Consider the following 13873-nt stretch of genomic DNA (forward strand, 5'->3'; position numbering starts at 1 on the left):
AGCCACGGCAGGCGAGGACGGTGAGTGAGTGTGTGTGTGCGGGTGTGTGCGCGCGTGTGCGGGTGTGAGCGCGCCGGGGGAGGCGGTGGAGGCCGCTGCGCCCTGGCGCGGCGCCGGCCGGGGAGGGATTGCGAGGTTTAGCCCCGCCGGAGCTGGGGATTTGCAGGCGATCCCTCTCTATTTTCGTCGAGAGCTGACATCACCCGCGCCGCCGCCTCAGGCGACTCCTTTAACCGCCGCCCCCCGCCCCCCGTCTCGAGACGCGGTCCCTCCTCTGCCATCCCTCCCCCCAGCCTCTCGCCATAAATTATCCGAACGAGAAAAGGGCCCCCGCCGGTCGTCCGGGAAGGCCTGGGCAGCCGGTGGCAGGAGCCCAGGGTCTAAGGAGTCGCTATTGTTTCCCCTCAAGCCCGCGTGGCCCCGGGTCACCCCGCGCGGGGAGACGCGCAGGCGACGACGCAAGGACCCGGGATGCCCCTGCGTCCCCGCCTCCCTGGAACGGCCTCGGGCGCTGCCCCTCACTCCCTGGCACACCCACTCCGGCTCACACTTACCCCCAGGCACACCCACCCCTATCCTCCCACGTCTGGGCCCCGCGGACCCCGAGCTGAAACAAGGCAGCGGCGTGGCCGAGATGCGGCCCAGCTGCGCGCTCTCCCCTGCGGCGGCCCAAATAAATCTCCGGCTATCAATTATTCATTGAGATTAATATTAATGCAGATCCCTGGGGGCGGCGAGCAGGCCGTAGGGGAGGCGGTGTGTGGGGGGGGGGGGTGTTTTTTAAAGCGGAGAGAGGTCGGCCTCGGGGGCGCGGGCTGGGAAGGCGTGGAGAGGTGGCCGAGACTAGCGGCGGGGGACGCGTCATCTCCTCCTCGGCTCTGCGAGCCGCTGGCTTCTGGACTGCGGGGGCGCGCGCGGAGACAGATGGGCTCGTGCAAGGGAGGGTCGGAGCCTCCCGGCCGGCTTTGCATAATAACGACAAGACCAGTGTAGCTTTTATTATCTCTGGGACACAAGCAGACACCTACAGCTCCACTACCTGCAGACCCCGCGGAGAAGGCAAAGCCTCATTTTCCTCGTCTGGACAGTGGTACCCAAAATAACCTCCTTTGCAGGGCCGCGGTGAGAATTAAGCGGATTCTAGTGAAAAAGAGATTTGCAAAGTGTAAACGCGCCTAGGAGAGGTCAGCGGTGCGAGCCTGTGGCTTGGGACCTGCCGAGCTCCTCCCTTGAAGGTCTTGGAACCGCACCGCTCGTAGTGTCCCTGGGCGCCCGCCCCTCCTGTCTTATTCCCCTGGGGAGGGGCTTTTCGGTCTCGCGCTGTGCTGTACTTTCAGGTGCAGTGAGGCCGGCCACCTGGAAACTCGCCGAGCCGTCCCGGGGACGGTCCCAAGGGAGCCGGAGTCTCCGCAGAACCGCCTGGTAGTTAAAGGCCAGGCGCTGATATCTGAAGTTTTAGTTCTTCAGCACCTTCCGGAAGAGTCATCTGTGGCAAATTCCTCAATCTCTCTTCATCCCGTCAACAAAATGGGAATATTTCCAACCTCGTAGTGCTAAGAGAACTAAATGAAATGTAACACGTGTGCAAAGCTCTTAAGCTAGAGTCTGGCCCCCAGGAAACCCTCAAAAAGTGTTTAGTTAATTCTAGGAGTCCTTGGAGGATAGTTTCTCAGGCAAAACATCCAAGGATGAGAGAAAAAACAAGAGAAAGAAAAAAAAATGATAGAAGTTAAAAAATAAACCTCTGCTCACCTCCTGCCTTTGCCTCCCTTTCCAAAATCTGGGTCCAGACACGTTCCTCCATCTTTTCCTTTCTCCATCTCTCCCCTTTCCTCTCCTCTCTTTCCTGTCTGCCCTATTAGATTAACCAGATCAGTGTTTTATTCATCCTAGGGCCTTCGGAACCCCTCTAGCTTTGCATTTTCTTTTTTAACAAAAGGGAGGTGGGGGGGTCAGCCATCTCTTCATCTTTGAGCATTTGACTTTGGGTATTTTCTTCTTCCAAAAAATGTAGTTATAGTAAGTGTGTTTTTAAAAAATAATTTGTAGATGAAAAACTACCTTCCTACTCCTTGGTTATTATGCCTTCTCTTAAGCCCTGTCAAGGGTAGATGCGTGACTTCATATCTGAACTTGTCACGTATACAACCTTCACAGTATAATTTTCTAACTTCACAATTTAGGGGCTTTACTTCCCTTTCTGTTGAGGCGGCAGCTGGAGAACAAAGCCATGGGAAGCTCTCCCCAGCCTAGATATTAATAATCCCAGCCGCCCTACTCTGTCGTTAGCACCCCCTTTAAAATGAGCACGAATGAACTACTCCATCATAATCCGTCCATATCTGCACACAGGCTTGAGGGCTGAGCTGCAGCATTCATTAGCATTCACTGCCAAGAGCACGGCACCTGGTGGTACAGACACACGGTGAGTAAAAAGAAAGAGAAAAGGAGATGGAATTGTTTTCACTTTTTAAAACATCCAATTAAAAAACACTCTTAATTATGTTATCAGTGTTCAGGACCTGGGAGAATTTATGTGAATCGTCAAGCATGGCTGCATTAGACGGGAGTAGTCATTTTCTCTATAAAGCCTGACATCCCATCCTACACTTGAGAAGCATTTGCATGTGTTCAGGACCTGGGAGAATTTATGTGAATCGTCAAGCATGGCTGCATTAGAGGGGAGTAGTCATTTTCTCTATAAAGCCTGACATCCCATCCTACACTTGAGAAGCATTTGCATTCAGCTGCCCTGGGAGGCCAGGTCTATTAAGTCATGTGGACTATGCCACAGATAATTCTGGCTAAAAATCATTAGCTGAAAGAAACTAGTTCTCTTTCTTCATGCCACAGAGCCCCTGCCAACATTCACACCAGTTCTTACTTTTTTAAGCAAACTGGAGCAGCGATTTTCAATACTGGCTACCCATTAAAATATTATGAAGAGTTTTTCAGAAAATAATGCTTAGGCCACCTTCCAGGGAGATTTTTGTTCCATCAGTCTGGGTGTCGTTGACTTGGGGTTTTACAAAACTTCCCAGATGATTAATTCTACTGAGTAGCCAAAGTCGAGAGCTGCTGGACTGGAGGTGATTCAACAGGATGGAGAAGAGTCCAGAAATAGGGCTTGAGAAGTAGTTGGAGCAAACTGGCGTGTCACCCTTTGGAAAGAGAAAGCTAAGGAAGATATCATACAAGGCCCGATCCTCCTGTCTTCAAACACAGGGAATTAAAATCTTTCCAGGCTAACACTGTGTTATTCTAGACAAGCAATGTGAGAAGCTATAAAAACATGGAACTTTCTTCTTCTGTTGTGCATACATGGAAACTTGAGAGTAAGCCACTGTACAGCACTACCACCGTACTGAATAAAAACTCAGCTCTGGATCAGGCCGACCTGTGTCAAATACTACCCCAGCCGGGTATTAGACTCTATGTCACCTTAGTCTGGGCACTTTAGGTTCTTAGCCTCCTCATCTCAACACTGGAGAAGACAGTAATGGCCACCTCAGGGTTGTCGTGAAGATTAAATGGGAGAATATGTGGAAAATGCTTAGCTTTGAGCCTGGCACATCATGAGTCTTCCATAAAGGTCCATCCTAGACACATGGAAGCAGCAATATGCACCAAATTTAACTTACCACTGAGCTCACTTGAGAACCTAGGCTCCCCACCTAAACTATAACCCCTTTTCTCCTTTTAATCCACACTGCAAACTACAAGTCTTTTAGCTAGTGTTAAGTTGATAGAGCCTTGATGTGAGAACAGAACAAGGCCAACTATATAAGCTAGCAGGAACACTTTAGAATTTTCCAGCATCTCTTATTCTCCTCTGGGGATTCCGTAGTTATGGCAAAAGCAGAAGAGATGGGAAGCTCTGACATTTGGATACAGATGTACCTTTCTTAAGTCTAGCTCATGGATTCTCAAACTTCAGTGTGAATAAGAGCTACTCCACAGGACTGAATACAAAAAATAAAATCAACTGTACTGTATCTGTGATAGGTAACTTAAGGGATTTTAAAAATAAATTTTGACCATAAGGGATTTTTTTCCATTTTGTCTCACTTATTGTTGACTTAAAACCTAACCCATCCTACAAGAAGTGACTTATTAGATTTGAGTTAAGGCAGTATTTACACTGGGACTTCATGGAAGTTGTAGTATTACCTTAAGATTTACTGAGTGTTAGGGCAGGCTGTGGCTCACTTGGGAAAGTGCAGTGCTGATAACACCAAGGCCACGGGTTTGGATCCCTCTATAGGGATGGCTGGTTCACTCACTTGGGTGAGCGTGGTGCTGACAACACCAGGTCAAGGGTTAAGATCCCCTCCCTTACCCGTCATCTTTAAAAAAAAAAAAACACACAAAGGTTTACTGAGTGTTTACTCTGTGAATAATGGACCTTACTTGTATATAATCTTGTTTGATTCTTAAGATGGCCTACAGAAAGCACTACTATTACTCCCATTTTACAGAGGAGAAAACTGAGACCAAGAGAGATTAAGGAATTTGCTCAAGGTTATGTAGATAGTCAGTGGTTTTGTTAGCCAGAGTCTAGCTAGAAAAAGATGGCATACTCAAATTAAGTGAACTGTGGTAATAAAGGGACTATTTAGAAGGGTATGGGAAGGGTGTAGGGAAACGGTTTTGTTAGCCAGGGTCTAGCTAGAAAAAGATGGCATACTCGAATTAAGTGAACTGTGGTAATAAAGGGACTATTTAGAAGGGTATGGGAAGGGTGTAGGGAAACTGTAAGGGATAGTGCAGATCCCCCAGGACACCATTACCCACCCTAAGGCTAAAGGGAATTACCAGGACCTAGAGGGGAGTCCTGTATGGAGAAGGCCAACCAACAGGAGCTGACACCTTTGTGGACATAGCAATCTGCTGGTAGGGGACCTGGAAATAAATACCTCAACCCCCACTTCCACCCAGTCCTTCTCTCCCCTCCAGGGCTCCTTATTGGGCAACGCCAGCTGGAATCTGGGGGGCAGGAGAGCTCACTGAAACGAGACCTATGCAGTCCTGCAGTTCAACCTCTCTGGGGAACACAGCGGGATGGGGCAGGGTGGGGCCTAGATGTTCAGAGCCAGCAGATGAAGCTGGGGTTTGAGTGCCAGCAGTCTTCCTGCAGAACCTTGCTCTTAACCCCTCTGCTGTGCCAGCTAGAGGAATAATAGTGTCATCATTCTTGGAACACTTTGCTCCCATAACATGGGGGGACCTCTTCACCATGAGCTATTCCAGCAGAAACTTGGTCAGACCATTTGCTAGAGATCAGAAGGTATATTTATACCGTGGAAGAAGTCACCGGATGGCCTCAGAGTTTCCAGTCCTAAATTCTATAATCCTCAATGTTCTTCTCCAACTATAGGAGCTTTGTTGGACCAAAGAAGCAACAAAGTCTCTCCCTTCTCATACTGTGCTCTTCTAAGGAATTCACTCCCTGTCTTGGTTCTCCTTCTGATTGCTCGAGATTGGTTATTACAGCTCCACACAGTGGAGGGGGAGAGGGAAACTCCTAATATAGAAAAGGGAAAAAAAAGTCATACACTACTTTTCCATAAAAGGCTACTGAATGAGAGTATACCCCCTCATAATGACAACAGAGGAGAAATGTTTAAATGTTCAAAGTTTATCAGAAGAAAATGACCTAGAGAGAGAAATAACAGCCAAGTGACCCAAGAGTTAGCCCCTGAAAAGAGACTGTCATTTAGTAATGTCTGAGAAATATGAATTCGACTTTTTCCCTCGAATGCAATTACTAGTTCATCTTCCTTGGTCTTTAAGATTATCGGTGCTCTCCAGAGCTTAGTAATGAGAAGGTCACCCACCATCAGCTCATTAGGCGAGACATTCATATTCGTGGTTCTTTGCAAATTCACAGTCACCCAGGAAACAAATTTGTCCTTTCAGAGTTTCAGTGCAGCTGTTCTGATAAAGCAAGTCTGGGCTTTGGAGTCAGGCAGGCCTGTGTTCGAATCCTAGTTTCTCCACACATGGCATTGAGGGAGCCACCTAATTTTTTTGAGCTTAAACTTCCTCACCTGCAAAATAGAAACAGTTCTTGTATCTGCAAAAATTATACTTGTAAAGCAGACATCACAGGGCCTGGAATATAATGTGAACACACTAAATGTCTGTCCTCTGCCTTCCTAAGTAATCAAGGAATTAAAAGCTCTGTGGATCCATCTTTAAAACTTTGATGCAGTCACTGAGACTACAAGACTAGAAACCTTAAGCTTTTTAAAAAATAAATAAAGCAGAGGGGACATTACAGGCCCTTCTATAAGACAATTAATATGAGAATGCTAATTTTCAAAAATGTTAGCTATTTTTAAGGTGAATGAAAAACATGAATGAAAATTATTGTATAGCATTCCTATTTTAGAGGAAAGATACTAAACTATTTTCTGACAGTATTGGCTCTGAAGCCAAAAGCAGGCAAGAGAAAAATTGGAGAAGCCTGAAACTAAATTGAAAGTGTAAAGATTTCAGAAAGAAATGGGGGTTTAGAGCGATAACTAGCAGGAGGAGCATTTTCACAGCGACATTACCAGATCAAAGTGCTAAGGTGGACACAGAAGTTATAACATGATCTTCGGAGTTAGGCCAGCCAGGGAACCGTCCATCTCAGCCATATTTAGAACAGTGAGATTCACCTTCAGTACATCATTCCGTCTTTACATTTTGAATGACCTTGAATAAGTCACTTAACCCTCTGGGCATCAGTGGATGTAGTAATGACCTCATCTAAATGAGGCCATATCACATAGGGCACTTAGCACAGTTTCTAGCACACTGTGGTAGCTGTTGTCATTTTTATAATATCAGTTTCCTGACTGCCACCGCACTCGTCGCTCAAAAGATGGTGATAATACTTTGGATCCAACAACACAGCTACAGATGAGCCAGCCTGTAGCCCTGTTTGTCTGATTGTGGTCTCTCAATAGAGAGTCAAGGGTGCATCTCGCGGGTGTTTGGAGCTGTAAGATACAAGTTGAGTTCATTCACTCTTTTCTTAGCACATTAGCAAAAACAGAAGTAAGAGAGTTCTATTTTTACCTCACTCTCTAAACTGATGAGAAAAGAGATGCTACTTCATAGAAATCTCAATTCAGTCTAAGAACTTGGTCTAAATATAATCTATTCTTCAAACAGAAACCACCTCATTAAGTAGAGAGCTCAGGAAGGCTGAAACACTCAGGAGCTTATTGCCTGATGAATTCTAAGGGAAAGAGTGTAAATTCATTCCATTTACTTAGTAAAGATGAGGAGGAAAGGAGACAATGGAAAAAGATGAGTTGTGAGTTCTCAGTATATCATTACCCACATCAGCATTTCTACTATAAGATGACTTGAGGCTAAATGTCAGGGTCAGTGAAAATTCTTTGTGCCCAGCATGAATACCATAATGTTTTGAGTTAGAGTGACTGTCTCTTTTTTAGCAGCTTGATTCTGTGTTAAGTGGAAATACTTTTTGAGAGTGATTGTTGGTATTTTAGTTTCTACCCCCAGTTTCTCCTAATTGTGGCTAAGATTGCCAGTTATGCATCCACCTTCCCCCACGCCACCCCACCCCTTTGTGCTGCTGGGACATTACAGTATTCAGTAGTGACATCTTCACGATGAACAAAAGGAAGGAGAGAAAGGGTTTTTTTTGTTTGTTTGTTTTTTGTTTTTTGTTTTTTATCTTCAGGGAAGTTTATTTTGCTTGATGCTATCTCACTGTGGTTGAATGCTAAGTGATCTGGATAAAGGACTGAATCAAGGACCCAAGCCAGGCTCGGGGGACCTCAGAAAATCCAGTGATATGATCCTTGTTCTATCTTCTCTATCCACTTCTTTAAGAAATTACTCAGTCGTACTGAGAGAGGCTGTGTATTGATCCCCAAAGTATTTTTCCTATAAAGTTATTTTCCTTAATAAGAGACAGAAAGGGCCGGCCCGTGGCTCACTCGGGAGGGTGCAGTGCTGATGGCGCCAAGGCCCCGGGTTTGGATCCCGTATAGGGATGGCCGGTTTGCTCACTGGCTGAGCGTGGTGCTGACAACAGTGCGGTGCTGATGGCGCCAAGGCCCCGGGTTTGGATCCCGTATAGGGATGGCGGGTTTGCTCACTGGCTGAGCGTGGTGCTGACAACACCAAGTCAAGGGTTAAGATCCCCTTACCGGTCATCTTTTTAAAAAAATAAAAATAAAAAAAATAAGAGACAGAGAGAGATAGCAACTGGGTAACTTAGTTCTAAATTGAAATTACAGTTACAGAGATTTTTTTTAAAAAATCAAAGTCCAAAGAACTGAATTATGACTTTGTATAACTACAGCAAACTAGAAGGTATCCCAGTACACTTTGAAGTTCCATTTGTTAACACCTGGATACTGTTTTGTTTGTAACACTCTGTTACCCTTTCCACTGAAATTAAACAACTTTTCCGCAATTGGCATATTTGAGGATTAATAGTGTTCCTTCTGTCTCTTTTGTGCAGAATTTCCTTTTTCTAGAAACTGTAAGGAACATAACAGTGTATTTTTTTTCCTCCAAGAATTCAATCTTGAATTTTATTCTTCACCTAAGAAAGCTATTTCCCTAATTGCACCTACTGACTTTTTTTTCTTTGTTGACAAAGCTCTCCATCAAACCTAGTCCAGGCCTCTGGATAAACACTCAGCGATTGGAATACAAATGTGAAGTGAGCCCTAAAAACCTCTGCCACTGAGACAGTCTTCTTAACATGCTGGGCCTCAACCACTCATCCAGGCAGAGCCCTGCCAGGGAAAACAAGTCCTGCTGCCAAAGCAGGGAGAGACCATAAATTGCTACCACGCCACTCCAAACTGTCCTCATCTTTCCAGCAGCCCTGAACAGATAAACTTCCCCATGCCCTAGGGATCTAAAGTATTTCACTCAAAGTTTTCACAAGATACTAAAGAAGGAGAAGAAATAAGGCAGGAGTGAAGACATGTGTCTCATCTTGTGCTGGCGGCCAGCTCTCTTCTTGCAGCTCATCCCATCTTCATTTAAGATAATTTCCTATTAGAACAACATGCAGTTGTGTCAGTGCAAGAGACTCAAGGTCTTCACTTGTGTCTGGGTTAGGATAGCACAAAAACTCAGAGGCTCAAAGCCAAGGGCTATATTTGATGACTTGATGACCTCACTAATAATTCCTCGTGCACTTTCTAGGTATACATAGGATTCGATACATACAGTGTGGCCCTGGAAGTGCCCTCTCTCCTAGTTCTCCCAGACTTTGAAGTATCCCTGCACCATGTGACTCCACATCCAACCTCACATCACACCACTGTCTTCTTCACACTTTCCCCCGCAGCCTTACTGGTTTTCTAGGAGCTCCTTGAATATGCCAGGATCCCTCCTTCTTAAGATCTTTGCACGTGCTCTTCCTTCTATCCGGAATGCTCTTGCTCGCTCTCCACCCTTGTTGTAGTAAGTGAAGTCGTTCTCAACTCAGACACCACCTCTTCAGGGAAACACACCATTTATCCTGTCCTCTCCTGATTGAATCAGTTTCCTCTGTTATGCGTCCTTGCAGCATGCTGCATTTTCCTTCTTAGTACTTACTGTGGTTGCTAATTCTGCAGGTACTTCCAGGATTACATGACTGAGGGCAAGCACCAGCCTACATTGTTCACCCTCAGTGTTCCCAGCCCTTGGCTCATAGCAAGCACTCAATCAATTTTTGTTGATGATCGAATGACGGGGAAAATCAATGAAATCACAATTCTCGATTGAATTAAGGATGGAGGAGATTTTATTGATATTTGGATATAGGAGGAAAATGTGTAAGGCAGGTGATAAATTTGACAGCATGGAAATTCTTAAGTCTCAAAGAACTATGAAGATTCATATTCAAACCCACACCTGTAACTCCAGAGGATAATGGGTGTTGTTCTGGAAAGAAGAGGATTGGATGGCAGCAAATTTTCTACTTGTCCAGCTGAGCCTGGTCTCTTTTGGAGAACACTGTAACTCCAGAGGATAATGGGTGTTGTTCTGGAAAGATAAGGATTGGATGGCAGCAAATTTTCTACTTGTCCAGCTGAGCCTGGTCTCTTTTGGAGAACACCCCCTTTTCACCCCCCCACCCACATGCAGATAGGGAAATGTATTTTAAAAATCACTGGAGGCCCCAGCACTTGGTCTTAGAAACTTGTCCAGACAATTCCCACTTACACAGTCCCATTGCTCCTTGCTGTCACCCTTCTCAGCTCTTCCAACCATGGCCCTCACTGATTTCTACCCATCCTTTCCTATGCTCCACCCCACTCCAAACTTATTTCCACATGCTTGTACCTCAACAGTGTTCTAAAACTTCCTTTCCTCTTCCCACGTCTCATAACATTTCTCAGAAATGGTTTCTCCACCTCCAGGCTCTTCCTTCTGAAGAACAGCAACAAAACAACCACCACCATACTAGCGGCCAATTATTTATACAGCGCAAGAGGCCAGACATTGTTCACATGCTTAACTGTCAGATGCACCATATGGTTGAATCCTCAAATCTCTTCACTCCCATTTACAGATGAGGCAACTGCAGGGTAGAGACTGAGTGTCATGCTCAAGGTCACAGTGTGTAAGTGGACACATCTGGGATTTGAACACAGGCTGGGTCTTCTAACCATGGCCCACTGTCTAGTATATCAGCCACCCCGGTGGGCATTTCTAGAACTCCATGTCTATCCTTCTATCCTTTCACTCTCCTGGTGACATCATAACGAGCTTGAGGTTTACAAACAGGCAATAAGAAGCCGCATTATTAAGCCTAGCATTTGAGATCCATCACCAGTTGGCCTCACCTTGGCTGGCCAACTTAGCCAGTCACTGTAACAAAATGGTCATGGTGGGAAATAATGGGCCCTTCTCCAAGACAGCCCTCTCCGTGCTTAATCTTATGTTTTTTTTTTTTTCCAGACTCTTTCCTTACGTGTAATATCTTACTTCCTGTCTATCACTCCAAAGATTCAGATGAAGTTCTAACTACCCTGTGAATGAAAATTTAACTGAAGACACTGTCCTACTCAGATAGCCCCTTCCTCTCAATTCCTGCTGGAGTTTAGGTAAGAGTGTCAGTTACTTGCAAATTCCACTTAATGTATAAACCTGGCTACTTCCAAGGAAAGTAAGAGTCTTGCTTAAATCACATAGATTTTACTTAAATTTTATGTGTCATATAAATTTAATTGTATGGTACACGAAATTTAAGTAAAATCCACATGATTTAGCGAAGACACATATATGCATACAAGTGTACTTCAACAAGTTCATAGAAAAATGTAGTTGAAAGGTAATATGAATTTTTTGTATTGATTATACATATTTGTGGGGAATAGAACTGACCATCAGCACCTGTGCCCAAGATGTGGTGATCAGATCAATACTGTCAGCATGCCCACCACCACAAATTGCAATTATTCCCCATGTCACCCACCCAACCTCTCCTCAACATCTCCCCCCACCCCCCCTCCATCCCTAGTAATCCTATGTCTGTTCTCTCCCTTTGCAAGTCCAATGGACCACTGTGGTCTTTCTTTCCTTCCTTGAGAGGTAATATGAATCTCTCCATGAACTTTTTGAAGATCCCTCATATGTATATGTGTGTATGTGTATATACACATTTACACACACACATACAAGACCATATATGTATGTATGTGTACATATAGTCAATGCCCTCTAGTCAAAGGCCACCGGAAACACACCTGTAGTTAAACAAGTTGGATTTATCGGTCCTTGCAATGAGAGAGAATATACATTACAGGAACTGGGGTGACTCATTAACAGTGTAGTAGAAAGAACTTATAGGATTTAGGCTTCTATTAAGTGATTTGGGGGAGGTTTCAAGGCAGTGGACTGGATGTTGTCAGGAAGTCCATCTTAATAACTCTTATCTAGAAGGAAGGAAGCCTAGATTGAAGTTAACTCTGTAATTGGCAAAGAAGCAGCAGTCACTCCTATTAGCCAGGAGAGGGAGATGTTTGGCATTTTTGTGGTTTGCATAGAGACCTTGCTTTTGTCTATTATTACCTGATACAAAGTGGTCTTGTTCGTACTTGGTCCATCACGGTCACAGAATGACACTGACTGACCCTGGCATGCTGTGCAACTGTCCGTCTTCAGTAGGAGAACATGAAACCTAGCTGGGAGTCGTGGCAGGTCAACCCCAGCTCCAAAGCCTAGCTGATAGAACATCAGAGTCAGGGGCTACATGTGTTTATAGAAAACCAAACCACCACTAAAAAAGAAGTTAGAACCAAACTATTCTGGATGAAGCAGAAGGCTTCTCTCTCCCCAAAGGTGTCCTCAGTTGACAACCACTTTCCAGCATTAATATTCCACAACTTGAGATGGCTTTGTTCCATGTCAACTTAGGGAAACTATGTTGCAGAATTCCCTTCCCTGTGTGGCTCCAGATTAGAGTGGGCACAAAAGAAACACATGAGATTTGGAAAGTAGAGTGAAGCAACAGCTATTTTCATGATCTGAGAGTGGCTGAGCATATCAGACATGTGGCACTTACTGCACAATGCCCCTGATCTGCCAGCCACCTTGCTGGGGTGGGACTGCACCCAGGTCCACAGCTCCTCCAGCACCTTCTGGAAATTCTCTTCTGCTTCTCTGAGTCCTGGATCAGGAGAGGGTGCAACTACATGCAAAGGGCACCAGCTTCTCCTGCAAGGTCATTCATACCATTGAGGTTGGGGGTAGCAAAGGACAAACACAGGTTTCCTTGTGTCTTCATGGGTTCTGGTTGATCCTTATTCTGCCAACATCATATCAAGCCTTCCTTCTCAACTGATGACCTGGTTGATTTCAGTTAAACACCAGGAGCGAAGGCAACAGTCTTCAACAGTCTTACACAGACTTCTCCACCAATGTCCAAAAATAATGTGGTCATTATGATCCTTTATTCCACATGACACTTAAAAGTTCTGATCCTCTGAAAAGCCCCTGACTGATACACACCAGATTTGCAGCTGAAGGAAACCTCTCATCCTTGGAATCCTATCCTAGGATGCAAGGGCCATGTTATAAAAAGAGATGGATAACATTCCAACAGCAGCCATTTATGGCCAAGGGACTGGTTTGTGTCGATTCTCTTGTCCTGACTAGGAGTCTTAGGTTAGTAAGACTGAGTACTTACAGCCCATGAGAGCAGTGCTGGGCGCTGCCAAACAGCCATGGGGCTATGAACCAAGCAGCCTGGGTGGTGCTCCTAAAAACTGGGNGGGCCAGATTCAGTTTCTGGGGAGTCAAAGTCAAAGCTGAAAAGGCATACACATGAACCAAATCCGAACGGTGAGACAAGAGTGAAAAATGACACTAAGTAGTAAAGAGGGTGTCAAGAAAGTGGGGAACATGTTGGTCCAGGTGGGAGGTAAGGACAGGGTCAGGGATGGAGAGTGTGAGCATGGGCACCACGTGGGAAGTGCCCACCCAGGCAGAGCTGGTGGCTTTGTGCAGCTGTGCCCAACTGGATAGCCCTGGCCCTGCCAGGTACTACAGGCACCAGACTATGCATCATGTACTATGTTCATTGCTGTACACACATCCCACTTCACTGTCACAGCAACCCCAATAAAGTCCCAAGACTTTATCGTGCCAATTTAGTAGAAATGAAGCTGGTGGAGAGGCCAAGCACTTTGCCCAAGATCACTTAGAAAAGAAGGTGAAAGACAAGAATTTGAATTCAAATCTCTTTGACCCAACTTCCATTATATCTTTCAAGATCCAAGCTTTCTAATCTTAAAAAACAAAAGCAAACAAACCAACAAACCAAAAACACACACAAAAAAAACCCCACAAAACAAACTTTGAGTGACTTGATAAATGTTTGTAGAATCAAATGCCT

Source organism: Galeopterus variegatus, unplaced genomic scaffold (assembly GCF_000696425.1).
Source record: "Galeopterus variegatus unplaced genomic scaffold, G_variegatus-3.0.2 Scaffold725, whole genome shotgun sequence".
Lineage (NCBI taxonomy): Eukaryota > Metazoa > Chordata > Mammalia > Dermoptera > Cynocephalidae > Galeopterus > Galeopterus variegatus.